This window comes from Condylura cristata, unplaced genomic scaffold, assembly GCF_000260355.1.
Source record: "Condylura cristata isolate star-nosed mole 26May11 unplaced genomic scaffold, ConCri1.0 scaffold00043, whole genome shotgun sequence".
Taxonomy (NCBI): Eukaryota; Metazoa; Chordata; class Mammalia; order Eulipotyphla; family Talpidae; genus Condylura; species Condylura cristata.
In genome coordinates this window covers 121,753-132,727 of record NW_004567144.1, presented here as the reverse complement: position 1 = coordinate 132,727, position 10,975 = coordinate 121,753, and positions in this window count along the sequence as shown.

Here is a 10,975-nt window from a genome sequence, read left to right as displayed (position 1 = left end):
CTAGAACCATGTTGTCCAGGTCCTTGTTCAGAGCTTTAGTGTCTTTACTTATTTTTTGTCTTGTTGATCTGTCCATTGTTGAGAGTGGCATGTTGAAGTCTCCTACTATGTATGTATTCTCTGTGATAGACATTTTCATGGATGAAGTTAGTACCCTGATATATTTTGGTGCTGCTTCATTTGGTGCATGTATGTTGCTGATTGTTGTGTCTTCTTGTTGTATTGTCCCCTTAATCATAATGTAGTGGCCTTCTGTATCTCTTTTAACCTTTTTTAGTTTGATGTCTATTTGGTCTGATATAAGTATAGCAGTTCCTGCCTTCTTTTTTGGTCCATTTTCTTGTAGGATTGTTTTCCATCCTTTTATTTTCAGTCAGTTTTTATCTTTTTTAGTTAGATGTGTTTCCTGCAGACAGCAGAATGATGGCTTCTGTTTTTTAATCCATCCTGCAACTCTGTGTCTTTTTACTGAGGAGCTTAATCCATTTACATTTAGAGATTATATTGATATATTGGCAACTACATTTGCCATTATGGTCCTTCTGTATTTTTATTCCTTGTTTTGAACTTTTTTTTTTTAATTCTACTGTTGGATTTTGTTTTAGGGCTTATTGTAGTAGTTTTTAGAGTGGGGGTTTAGTCATGACGAAATTGTGGAGTTTCTGTTTGTCTGAGAATGTCCTTATTCTTTCTTCGTAGAGGAAGGAGAGCTTTGCAGGGTAGAGTATTCTTGGTTGGCATTTAATGCTTTGGAGTTTGTTGAGTGTGTCTCTCCACTCTTCTTGCCCATAGAGTTTCTTCAGAGAAGTCTGATGTCATCCGTATCGTTTTCCCTTTATATGTTATTTGTTTCTTCCCTCTTGTCATTCACAGTATCTTTTCCTTGTCTTGTATTCTTGGAAGTATTATAATAATATGTCTTGATGTGTTTCTCCTTTCATCCTCTCATCATGGTAGTTTGGTGTTCTTGCTTCTCGGTTGTCTATTTTCATCTCCTTCATATTATTGACGTTCTCTTCTATTATTTCTCTGAATATTTTCTCTATTCCTTCACCTTTCTCTTTGCCTTCTGAGATACCTGTAACTCTGATGGTTCCTTTCCTAATGGTGTCAGATAGCTCTTGAAGTGTTTCTTCATTCCTTTTCCTTTTTACTTCGCTTTCTTTTTCTTTTTTTAATTCTCTTTGTTTCTGTGTCTTCGAGTGTGCTGATCCGATCTTCCATTTCATCTATTCTGTTTTCATGTCTTTCCCCAGCCTTCTTTATCTCCTCCAGTGGCCTTTTGATCGCCTGCATTTCTTCTATTTCCTTTTTTTATGTCTCATTTTCTTTCTTCATTTCGTTTATTGCTTGTCTCGTAACATTTTCCTTTCTTTCATTCATTTCTTTGATTGCATTCTTCAGCTTCTTGATGGCTTGCCTCATTTCATTTTTTTCCCTTCTCATCTTCTTTTTCTTTGTTTATCATGATAATTCTGAATTCTTTATCTAGTAGACTGAGCCATTCTTCTATTTCTTTGGTGGTTTCTGCTGACTGACCTTTTTGTGGTGAATTTCCCCCCTGTGGACATGCTTGAATATTTGTCTTCTTTTCCCTGTTGTGTATTTTCTAATACTTTCTATTCTTAGAGACATGGTATTGCTATTAATGACTGGCATTTTTTTTTTGCATGTTCTTTCTGAATGGCTGAGGGACTTCCAGACACTTCAGTTGTGTAGGGTATTCTGAGTTGTGTTGTTTTTCCAAGCCCTCACTGTGTGTAATTGTGTTTGTCTTCTCAGCTGGTAACAGTCAGGGGCATCTTGTGGTGTTCAGCTTCTTCTAGTATTACATTGAGTCCGTGTTTGTGGAAGGTGTCTGTTGATCTTTGTAGCCCTCGCATGTCCCAGGTTACCTCTATGCTTGGTATGCCCATGGTGGGAATGATGTATTAGAAGTGTTGTATGTCTCCCTGGAGCTGGGCCTGTGGCTGATTTAGTGGCTGGCTTTGTTTACTCTCTAATTACTGTGAGCCTTTCTGGCTCACAAGACTTTGGACCTCTGCTGTGGGGGCGGGATCTTTCCCTCCCCACAGGAGTGCAGGGGAGTGTCAGAGGGCTGAAATCCTCCCAGCTGAGCAGACTGCCAGTCCTTCCTCTGACTTTCAGTGCTCTTTCTGTCTATTCCAAACAGTCCCTCGCTGATCAGTGCCTCCCCACTGCCTGAGGTCCTCTCACAGAGCCCAGCTCTATCTCTTCAACTCCAGGGTTTTACCGCAGCTTTTGTGGGTAGATGTGGTAAGCAGGAAGACCCCTTAGCATGTCTCCCCATTTGAGGCACATCCTAGGTCCTCTTTATGTTGAATGTGCCCATGGAAGATTGTTAATGTTGTTGCATTTCCCTAGGGATGGGCCTATGGTTGAGTCCTCTGTAAACTTTTAGTTTATTCCCTTTTTAACTCAGGGGTTTTGTTAGTCTTGCTGACCACGCCTTAAAAATGGCACCAAGATCTGACCAAACCCAAATGTTCCCTAGTCTCAGATCTCTGTTGTGGGGGCAGGAGATGCGGGTAGGGCTAGAGGAGCCCCAATTGCCTGTTCCTCTTCTCCACTTCCCGGGCTTTAAGTAGAGCAGCCCCCCCCCCACCCCGCAGCAGCTTGGATCCACTCACCTAGCTGTGTTTTCTCAGTTTTTATCCAGGGCTTTGTCAGGGCTGCTGGGGCAAAGAACAGCAACACGTCTGCGGTGTATCCTCAGGTCTGGGCACTCCTGGTTCCCAGCTGCGGTCTTTTCCCACAATTTGGTTTCCTCTCCCTAGCTGAGTTGTCTCAGTTTATCCCCAGGGCTGTAGCAGGGCTGGGGCGAAAAGCTGCTTCTGCTGTTCAGGGAAGCCACAGCTGCCACTGCCATCAATCTCCCTCTGTAGTGCTCAAAGTCTGGTGTAGGTTGTATTACCTCTCAGAGGCTTGCTTTTGGCTCTATGACCCCTGGTATGTATAACACCGCAGAAGGGATGATGATAGCTGTGGCTGTGTTTGGGGCTGTCCAGGTGTCTGTCCGGTATGTGCCTGAATCCCACACTTGTTACGCTGGAGCACACACGGACCCTCCCCTGCACATTGTGTCTTCCCTGTATCTGTAGTCCCTCTACTAGTATAGCTGCCATCACTGGCAGTGCACTGTGGCATTGAAGAAAGCCTGGGAAACACTGGCCTTGCCTAGGTGGCTACTTGCGATGTTTTGCTGCCCTCGTGTGGTCAGAGTTTCCCCTCGTGGGCCAAAAAGGCAGACCATGGGGTGGAATTCTGAAGGAAGGTGACTTGGTGGAGATGGGGGTTGTGTCGTGTGTCTAGAACATTCTGCTCCCCAAATGATTAGCTGTTCTCATTTTTAAAAGAGTTAGAGGGAGAGAAAGGAAAAGAAAAACAGATATCAAAACCACACACAATGGAGATGCTGTTCTAGTGAATATGCATTTCGGCCAGGTGATTGGAATTGAGCCTGGGGAGAGCTTGAGCTCCTGGGAAGAAAACAGAAGTCACCGTGTTTCAATTCCAAGTACTTCAAGGGATCAGTGTGAATGGGATCCAGGTTGAAGCACTTGGACGGACAATAATGGGGCAAACCTCTCCCACCAGCACTACCATAGCCAGCACTAGAGATATAGCCCCATCCTACTTCAGCCTACTTGCTAAGCAGCAGCCACCACTGCTTACTCTGCTAATGCAACCCCAGCCCTCGGATGTCATCGCTATACCTTAGCCACTACCCCACATGAACACAGCTGAGCCATATTGTCCAGTCCACTCACATATCACAGAAGATGTGGGAGGAGGATCGGTGTGTGGCTGCCAGCAAAGGGACAACTCATGGGCCGGGGTCCTGAGGGACAGCTGGTATCCACCGTGGCAAGTTGCAACCACCTGGACACTTGATCAGACCATTGCTTGAGTCGCACTAGGAGCAGGGGATCCTTTCCCGCAGGTGCATTAGGCTTCCTAGTGATCACCTTTGCCAGATGCCTGGAAATTCATGTCAGTTCACAACAGCCCAAAGCCCAGAGGTTCTCTTGAGACCAACCAAGCCTAGCTGTCCACAGCCCTGGGAGATGCCGTGAGCTTCCACGAGATTGGGGAAGCTGGTTTGCCCTGATTAGCACATCAGCCCACCTCCGGGGGCCACTGTTCTACCTCTACACAAGAATCCCCAGGCCACTCTCCCGCCACTGGGACCCCGGCAGCCAACTTGGCCTGCACTATGACTCCTGGGTCCTGAGATATCGTGGAGATTAGCCAGCCCTTTCACAAGATTTGCAGTCAGGCCCTGGGCGCTTGGATCCCAGGTGCATCCATATGTCTCATCTGCTTCTGGCTACTGCTTGGTGGAGGAAATTTTTAGAAAACCTGAAGGGGACATCACCAGCTGATAATTTGACTCATTCAAGGAGGTGTGGACACAAGGAACTCACAACACCATCAACCGAGTCATAGTAATCAAGACCCTTATTCTTGCTTGGTAAGGGATAAGCAGTACTCAGGCTGTTCTACCGGACTGCTGGAAGGAATATCAAAGGAGCAGACCAGAGGTTATAGATGCAGATATAGGCCCCAGTGGGAAAATGTTGCCCACCAACAAGGTCCCTTGATGAGTTCACCTAGTTGTGCAAGAGCAGCAGCAAGCAGGCCATCCACGGAGGCCTGAAACCCTCCCCAGGTGATAAGGATGATATCAGTGCTGCCTGGGCACAAGACAGCAGTCTTTTCCCCACCTGTGAGTTTGCAGGTGCTTCTTGCCACCCTATCTCTCCCTCTACTGGGCAGCCTGGATCACTGCTTGCCAGGGCTTCTCTTCTCTGGCCTCCCTCTGCAGAGGCAGCTCTCTAAGGCAGGCTGCCTGCCTGTACTGATGCAGGTCTCTTTGTCCCTTAGGGGCAGCTAGAGCTGCCTGCTCATGCTCCTGCAAGAATCCTAAACTCCTCAGGCCTTTCCCCTAAGAGACCTGCTCGTGGAATATAAGGGAGTCTCTGTCTCATGGAGAAACTCGCCTCAGAAGCTGGTCATGTGCCATGATGGCCAGCTCCATGAAATCTATCCCAGAGTGAACTGCAGGACTCTACAGTAACTCGAAAGTCAACATTAAACGACATGCACCAACAGTCAAACACTATAGACACAGATGTTATAGCTTCTTTAGTTGATTCAAACAGACTCTGGAAAAAGGAAATAAAAAGCATACGTGGTCTGCAGAGAGGCCAGCTGAATGTAGGCCACAGTTCCCACTGACTGAAGAAGGCTTTTGGTTGCCCCACCCAGGCATACACTTGCTAATGCAACCATGGGTGTTCCATTGTTGGCTTGCAAAACCTCTTCATGCAGAGATCAAGGATGAGTACCTCTCCAAGAGCACCACAGTCAGCCTGGGCCTGCCTGCCACTGCAGGGCTTTCAGTCTGAGAGTGAGTAAACAATGTCCAGTAACTTGGGCCTGCCTGAGTTTGATCCAGGTCAGGGTAGCTTTCCCCATTTGGCAGCCAAACTTTCCTGTCTCCTGCTGTTCCCCTCAGTGTTGGATTTCAGTGGAAGTGGACCTGCTTGTTCTTCACCCCACTCTCTTCTGATTCCTCTCACAACTATATACTGCCCTCCACCCCAGCTCTGTACCCCCAAATGTATCCTCAATAATCAGAACCATGACATCAGCCAACTGCATGGGTCAATCTCCTTCATATTTGCCATCAGGCCCTTTCTGTGAGTGTGTCTGCCCCCATCAGAGAAACATCCCTGTCTCCTGCCTTCACAATTGTGTCTTCTGGTCTTTCCCACTGGACAAAAGGAACCCCACTGCTCCCACAGAAGACAAGTGGAAGTCCCAGCTCAGGTTGGAGCCCAACCAGTCTTCTGGACCCAAGTACATCTCAGACTCCTGCATCAGAAGCACTAGTGAAGTCTTCCTAACGGCCCTGTGTACACCCTGGCCAACCTGTCCACTTGAACATGCTGACGTGGTCTTGTAGACAGAAGTTGCTGCCTACTAGGTTGGCCCACACAAACTGAGGACAGGATATTCCTTCTCCTCTCTTCATTTCCTTTGACGGTCTGAGGCACATTGAGGCTGGTGCTGGCTCTTAAATAGGGTACAGCATGCGGGGCCCCCGTGTGTGATTCAGACTAATTGGGTTTGGCCAGCACGGGTGTACAATGAGTAATCGTGTGTGTGTGTGTGTGTGTGTGCACACTCGAGTGTATGTGTGTATGTTCGTAGAGACACAGAGAAGCAGAGACTAGGTATGAGGGGTGAAGAATGTCTGATGAGTGAGATGTGTGTGTGTGCGTGTGTGTGTGTGTTTGTAGGTGGGTGGATGGTCGAGTGTGGTGGGCCCCACTTCTCAGATACACAGAGAGTCACACACCGGGGGAAGGATGGACTGCAGATGACGATTGTTTTGTTCCCATGAGCATGAACCCAGATCCTTCTCACTGACAGGGATTGGCATCTTGCTTTGGGAATCTCAGCATATTTGGCTTTGGGGGGTCTGATGTGGGGCATCGGACAATCCCATGAATTCTGGACAGGCAAACTCTGGCCTTCCATCCAGCCCAGCCACCCCTGAGCTATGTGTGGGTGAGTTAAAGCCCTGCATGTGACTGCAGATTTGTGGGTGACTGACACAAGCTATGCAACGTCTATTGTCTGGCAGATTCCAGGTAGATTGGGAAAAGCTCTGAAAAATCAGATTTTCCACTGCTAACTTATGTTATGTCCTCCCATTTTTGTATAATCGTAATATCAAAATATTCTGAGCAACTTTCAGCTTACAATTGGATTGCCTCAGCCACATAAGGCCTGTTTGCCCTGACAAGCAAGTACTGCACCATGGTGAGAAATTCCTCTGAAGTCAAAAGTGACTTGACAACTGGTTGATCAATAAAAGCAAAAGGGCTGTTTCTGCAAAGTCTCTCTCACTGCCGGATGGAGGAAAACCCAAACCTTATCATTCTACTATCTCACCTAGCCTTCTATTCAGCTTCTAAAGAATTACTCAAACTTCCTACTGGCTGGCCTTTAGATATGGAAATTCATCCAGGTTGCCTGTTTTAGAACTAGTCAGGTCTTTTACCTTCTACACCTCAAAGCAATCCACACAAGTCTTCTGGCTAGTCTTTCAGGATCTACCATCTAGTCTTTTGATAAGGAAATTCACCTATGTCTCCTATTCAGAGAAAATTATGCTTTCTACTGTCTAGACCTCAAGGAAACTCACTTAAAACCTTTTAGCAAGTTTCTTCAAAGAACTTTTCCGAAATTTGATTTGCAAGAAGTTTCCTCTTCCTGCCTCCCAGGATGTCTCAGGTAGAAAAAAAAAAACAAAACCCATTAAGTAATAGATAAGGTTTAAGGGACTTTATTTTAATTAATCTTCACTATAGTAATATTAGTCTTAAACTTTGTGCACCTATGTACTTGTTTTTTAACCTTGATTGATTTTAGAATGTTATAATCTCAAGTAAAGGTCAAAACTACCCCAGACTATTCTTAGAAAAAGGTGATTGTGATATCAACCTCTTTCATATGCTAATGTGATCCCCCTGCCTGCTTGAAATGTATAAAATGAACCTCTGCTGAAGGCAGAGCAGGAAGATTTGCACCCAACTCTGACTCCCGTGTCTTCCTTGCACCCGCTCCTCTCCCCCCTCTTGGAATCTCCACACGCTGATGCCTTCCCATCTTAGGGTCCTGCCTGTGTTGCCTCCAGACACCTCAAAAGTTGGAGTTGGCCTCCAACAGGTGACCATGGTCTTTGCCTTCCTGTTTAGTCCCACAACTGATGGTGTGGGTTATCCTCACCTCTCAGAGACTTGGTTTTGGCTCTATGACCTTTCCCTTATGTATACTAGACCACACAAGGGAGGATGATCGCTGGGCCTGTGTGTGGGGCTGTCCAGGTGTCCCTTGGGTGCCTGGATCCCACACTTGTTCTGCTGGAGCCTACACTGACCCTCCCCTGCACATTGTGTATTTTCCCTATCTGTAGTCCCTCTGCAAGTATATCTATGGTCACTGGCAGGGTGCTGTGACACTGAAGAAAACCTGGCAAGACATTGGCCTTGCCTTGGAGGTTGCACACGATGCTTTGCTGCCCCTATGTGGTCAGTTTTTACTCATGGGCCAACAAAGCAGACCATGGTGCAGGGTTTGTGAAGGAAGGTGACCTGGTTGAGTCGTGGGTTCAGGACATTATGCTCCCCAAATGATTAACTGTTCTCATTTTAAAGAAAGAGAGAAAGAAAGAGAGAAAGGGAAAAAATATCTAAACCACACCCAATGGAGACGCTGGCCTAGAGGATATGTATTTCGGACAGGTGACTGGAATTGAGCCTTGGGGAGAGCCTGAGTTTCTGGGAAGAAAAGGGGAGTCATCGTAGTTCAGTTCCAAAGTCTCCAATGGATATGGTGTGAAAGGGATCCAGGTTGAAGCACTTGGATGGACTTTAATGGGATAAACCACTCCCTCCAATGCTGCCACAGCTGGCAACAGAAACGCAGCCACACCCATGCCTCAACCTCCCTGCCTGGGCCATCACTACTTCATCTGTTAATGCAACCCCAGCCCCCAAGTATCATCTCCATACCATAGCCACTACTCCACATGCACGCAGCTGAGCCAAGTCATCTCATTGAAACACAGACCAAAGATGAGGTAGGAGCCCTGGGGTGTTGCCACTGACAGAAGGACAGCTCATGGGCTGGTTTCCTGAGGGAGAGCCGGACGTCCACCATGGCAGGATGGCAACTGCCTAGACACTGGATCAGACAATTGCTTAATTCTCACTAAGTACAGGGTTCCCTTTCCTGCTGGAGCCTTTGGCTTCCTAGTGATCGCCTTGTCCCGCTGCCTCGGACTACGTGTCAGTTCACAGCAGCGCTCAGCCCTGAAGTTCTCATGAGAACTGCCAAGCCCACCTCTCCCCAGCCCTGGGAGGTGCTGATAGATGCCATGAGATTTCACGAGATTAGGGCAGCTATCTTTCCCTGATTAGCATAACTGCCAGCCACGGTTGCCACTGGTCCACCTCCACATGAGAACCCAAGGTCCATTCTTGCACCACATGGCCCTTGGCCGCCATTTTTGCCAGCCCTGTGACACCTGGGTAGTGTGATCTTGCGAGAGCTGAACCAGATTTGGCGAGATTTGTGACATAACCATGAATGCATGGGTTCCCACCTGCTTCTGGCTGCTGTATGGTGGAGGAATGCTTTAGACAACATGAAGTGGGACATCACCAGTTGAAAACTTGACTCATGCAAGGAGGTGGGGACAGAAGGGGTTATTTCTATAGTCTTGATAATTTTTCTAAAAACATCCAAAGTACTTGACTTATGCTAATGTACTTAGCTTAGTGTTTTTTAAGAGCATTGCTGTCTGCCACCACACATAATACAATCTGTCTCTCCATATGCCTTACAGACAATACTTATAGAGACTCTCATAGAGAGCCTATTTTATGTCAGTCAAATCCTGAAGCCATGGAATACATTTCTTTTCAGGACTAGCATTTCTCTATTTCACTGTCATGGTCTCACCATGCCATTTGGACCCTTTTGTGAGCCTACATGGAAATACCATCTTTCATCTCCTGAACCATAGTGATTTGATTGGAGGTACACGGTTTCATTGCAGAAACATCTGTGGCTTCATAACCATTCCTCCAAATCTCACTCCTGGGCTCTTAAAAGCATTCTTACAGGATGGGAGAGATGCAAGGAGACAACTTGAAAGCAATCTTATATTTCTTCTCAAGTGGGAAATGCAAATCATCAATTACAGTGTTGAAACATGAGTGTGTAATTTATTTTTGCCTTCTTTAGAACCCACAAGAAGCAGTATATTACAATTTATTTGCTGAATGTATATATCTGAAATTGACTCTACTGTTAACAGATAAGACATTTCTGGAAGTGTTTTGATATAAGCAGGTGCAGATCATTATGGTTTTTATTAGCTATAAAATGTCTACTCAAATTCCATATAAACATTTAACCTTTTAGGTGTAAATAACAGTGAAGATTCACGGAGTACTGGAAGGTATTCAATGTATCTTTAAAAGTTCTTCAATAGAGGATCTCAACAATCTATGTAGAGTTATGCTAGAAGGATTATTTGAAAAAACAAAATATTCAACAGAACAGCTATAAGCAACACTTTATATATATTCCATATACAAAAGAAATTTAGCTATTTAAGAAAATTTTATCTCAGAGTATTTTTTGCATTAATCGTTCAGCTACAGTTTTAGTTCCTCACGTGGGTTTTCATTACAAATCTTACCTTATACTAAGAATAAGAAAATTATATTTTGTCTTTTCATTTTGTACTAGGCAAAAATATATTACAATGTTTGCCAACAAATAAACATTTTTAAATTACTTTAATGTATTGTTATTCAGTAATACTGTTGTTTTATTGATGTGCATAATCACTGTAAAACTATTCCCTTATTTGAAGTTATATATTAAAGATTAAAAACACAGTTATGGTATTTTAACCTCTTAAGCATTTTAAATAATCTTAAGTTTAATGTATTTGCTTTATTTATTTCTCTCTTATTTATATATGTGTACAAGTGTATAACCATGCACAATTTTTTCCCTTTGTTCAATCATCATATTTCATACCTCAATACTTGGACATTCTTCCAAGTATTCTTCTATATAACCACACTACCATTATTATATTCAATGATTTAACAATGATAGTTTTATTTGATCTAGTCCATTAAAGTTTCCCAGATTGATGTGGTGCGGTGTTATGAGCCTAAGGAGCTGTGATCATATGCTTCTGAATCACACACAACCTTATAAATCAATGCTACCTCAATAAAAAAGTTAAGAAAACTTTTCAAATTGACCCAATAATGTTCTTTACAGCTGTCCTTACCCATCCCCAGAAAATCCAACTGAAGTTCACCCATTGCATCTCATGTCACCATCTAGAATT